Source organism: Notamacropus eugenii, chromosome 4 (genome assembly GCF_028372415.1).
Source record: "Notamacropus eugenii isolate mMacEug1 chromosome 4, mMacEug1.pri_v2, whole genome shotgun sequence".
NCBI lineage: Eukaryota > Metazoa > Chordata > Mammalia > Diprotodontia > Macropodidae > Notamacropus > Notamacropus eugenii.
In genome coordinates this window covers 243,278,605-243,281,686 of record NC_092875.1, presented here as the reverse complement: position 1 = coordinate 243,281,686, position 3,082 = coordinate 243,278,605, and the positions used below count along the sequence as shown (strand labels likewise).

At 36.6% G+C, this 3,082-nt stretch overlaps 1 pseudogene; it reads left to right on the top strand.

Moving 5' to 3' along the window:
* The first annotated feature begins 1,455 nt into the window (after positions 1-1,455).
* Positions 1,456-2,226, top strand: LOC140502465 (uncharacterized; annotated as a pseudogene).
* Positions 2,227-3,082: the final 856 nt, after the last annotated feature.

The following is a 3,082-nucleotide window of genomic DNA, read 5'->3' as shown; positions in this document are numbered from 1 at the left end:
TTATTGTAATAGTAGTAGTAGTAGTAGCAGCAGCAGCAGCAACAGCAGCAGCAGCATAGGCAGGAATAGTAGGAGTAGAAGAAGTAGCAGTAATAGTACTATAAGTTATTTTTTATATTACACTTGCTATGTGCCAGACACTGTACCAATGCTTTACAAATGTTATCTCACTTGGTCCTCAAAACCACCCTGTGAAGTAGGTGCTATTATTACCTCCATTTTGCATTCGAGGAAACTGAGATGAATAGAGGTTAAGTGACATAACTGAAGTGATACAGCTAGTAGGTGTTGGAGACTGGATTTGAAATCAGGCCTTTCTGATACTAAGCCAAGTCCTCTACGCCATGGTGACCTCTAACTGCCCAGATGCCTTTGAGATCCCTTTCATGCTAAGATACTGATAATCTATGAAGAGATACTTCAGAACTGAAAAGCATATCTAGAAGGAGAGAATAATTCTAACTTCCACAAAGAGATTGAAATAATGTGACAGACAAGGAAAGGAAAAAAAGAATATTGCCTTTCAGAAAATAAGTAATAGGTATGAGATGCATCTAATCTGCCAGGAAGTAGATCTGGCCCAGGTCAGTAGGAGCTTTTTTTTTTTTTCCATTTCAAGGAATGGTGATGTGGATTTATAGGTAACAATGGAGGAGAAGTCCTTCAGGAATGGGAAGAGGAAGAAGAGAGAAATAGTAAAGGCTGATGACTCCGTTAGTTATATTGAAGAGATTATTTGAAAAGAATAAGAGCAACTTCGGCTTCCTGGCAGGAACACGCGTTTGGCTCAGAGTGACTATGTAGAGATTTGGAAGCCATGATAATCACCATCTACTTGTGATGACTTAAGTGAAGACAAATAAGAAGTTACCTTGACACTGCTGTTCAACATTGCCAAGTCCAGGTGGGTGATTGGTCAATAGCATCTATTTTTGCCTCTCTCTCTCTCCTTCCAAATCTATGCTTTGAGGTTTTCAAGAGCAGTAATTGGTTGAGGGGGATGACAATATGGAATTGGAATGCTCTTCAATTTATTCAAGGTTGACTCAGGAGGGGGGTGTAGAAGACCTTTTTCATGATCTCAGATCCTATTTGTCATATAGCCTAGAGTTACATTTATTTACCAAGTTATAATTGTGGAAATAAGTAAGTAAAATCATTAGATCATATAGTATGACTTAAATAACATCCCTCATGAATATGAAGTGGAGGTGATGAACATATTTAAGGAATTAGATAGAATTCCTGAAGAACTATGGGAAGAGGCAAATATAACAACATTTTCCAGGAAGCGGCAACAACAGATATCCCAGAGACAAAGAAGAATAAGAAAGCAAAATGACTGCTTATGAGGTTTTACAAATATCTTAGGAAAGAGAGAAAGCAAAAGGGAAAGATCCAACCAACTGAATGCAGAATTCCAGAGAATAGCAAGGATAGACAAGGCTTTCTCAAATGAACAATGCAAATAAATGGAAGAAAACAATAGAATGGGAAAGACAAGAGATCTCTACAAGAAAATTAGGATATCAAGAAAACTGTGGGTACTTAACAGAAGCAGAAGAGATTAAGAAGAGGTGGAAAGAATACATAAAAGAACGATATAAGAAAAATTTCAACATCATCAATAATCATAATGTTATGTTTGCTAATCTAGAACCAGACATCCTGGAAAATGAAGTCAAATGGTCTTTAGGAAGCATTGCTAACAATCAGGATAATGAAGGTAATGAAATTCCAGCTATTTAAATTCCTAAAAGATAATACTGTTAAAGTGCTACACTAAAAATGCCAGCAAATTTGGAAAACTCAGAAATGGTCACCGGATTGGAAAAGATCAGTTTATATCCCAATCCTAAAGAAGAAAATTGCCAGGAAATATTCAAATTACTGAACAATTATACTCATTTCACAGGCCAGCAAGGTTATGTTTAAGATACTGCAAGCTAGGCCTCAGTAATATGTGAACTAAAACTTGCCAGAAAAGCAGACTGGTTTTCAAAGAGGCAGAGGAACTAGAGATCAAATGGCCAGCATCCCTAAATTATGGAGAAAGCAATGGAGTTCCATAAAAGAAGCATCTCCTTCTGTTTCATTAATTACATTAAAGCCTTTAACTGTGTGGATCACAACAAAATGTGGCAAGTCTTCGAAAAGACGGGAATACCAGATCATTTTACTTGTCTCCGGAGGAACCTGTATGCAGGGCAAGAAGCAACACTTTGAACAGATCATGGAGCAACTGATTGATTTAAGATTTGAAAAGGAGTACAACAATGCTAAATATTGTCACCTTATTTAACTTATATGCAGAGCATAATGCAAAATGCTAGGCTGAATGAATCAAAAGCTGGAATTAAAGTTGCTGGGAGAAATATCAATAATTTCAGATAAAATAGATTATGGTTGGATAAGGGGATTTCAGACAGTCTGGAGTGACTGACTGGACTCAGGCAAACAATAGCAAGGTTTCATTCTCCATCCAGACTATGCCATATTTGAAAGTAAACTTGATGAGATTGATGTTCTATAGAAACTGCTTTAAGTTTGAGTCAGTTCTTTCATGGGAATAAGGGAGAGATTACCTCAGGTATTGGGAGAAACATCTGTGCTTCTCTTCTTGCTACATCTTTGTTGTACATATCCCTTTGCAAAAGATAAGTATTATTAATTGGTTAGATAGAACTGTGGAGGCAGTCATTATTGGTTAATAGTAGGCAGAATGTACCTGAATGGGGGCTTAAGCTGTTGAAGAATTTTCAAGTTATAAGATGGATTTCAAAAACATCAGTTTAAAAGATGATCCTTTACTTTTGTTCATTTCGACTTTCCTGAGGTAATAGCTTGCTTATATGTGTTAGGTTGGAGGTACTATAATGGCACAATGTCAGCTTTCCATCTTTATCTTTACTTCTCTTTGGCGTGGATTTTGGATTTTTCTTTAATCAATCAGATTTTCCATTTGGCCTGTTTTACTTTTAAGGAGTTCTTATCTTCAGTGTATTTTTGTGCCTCCTTTCCCATTTGGCCAATTCTACCTTTTAAGGACCAGTTTTCTATGGTCAATTTTTGTCCTTCCTTT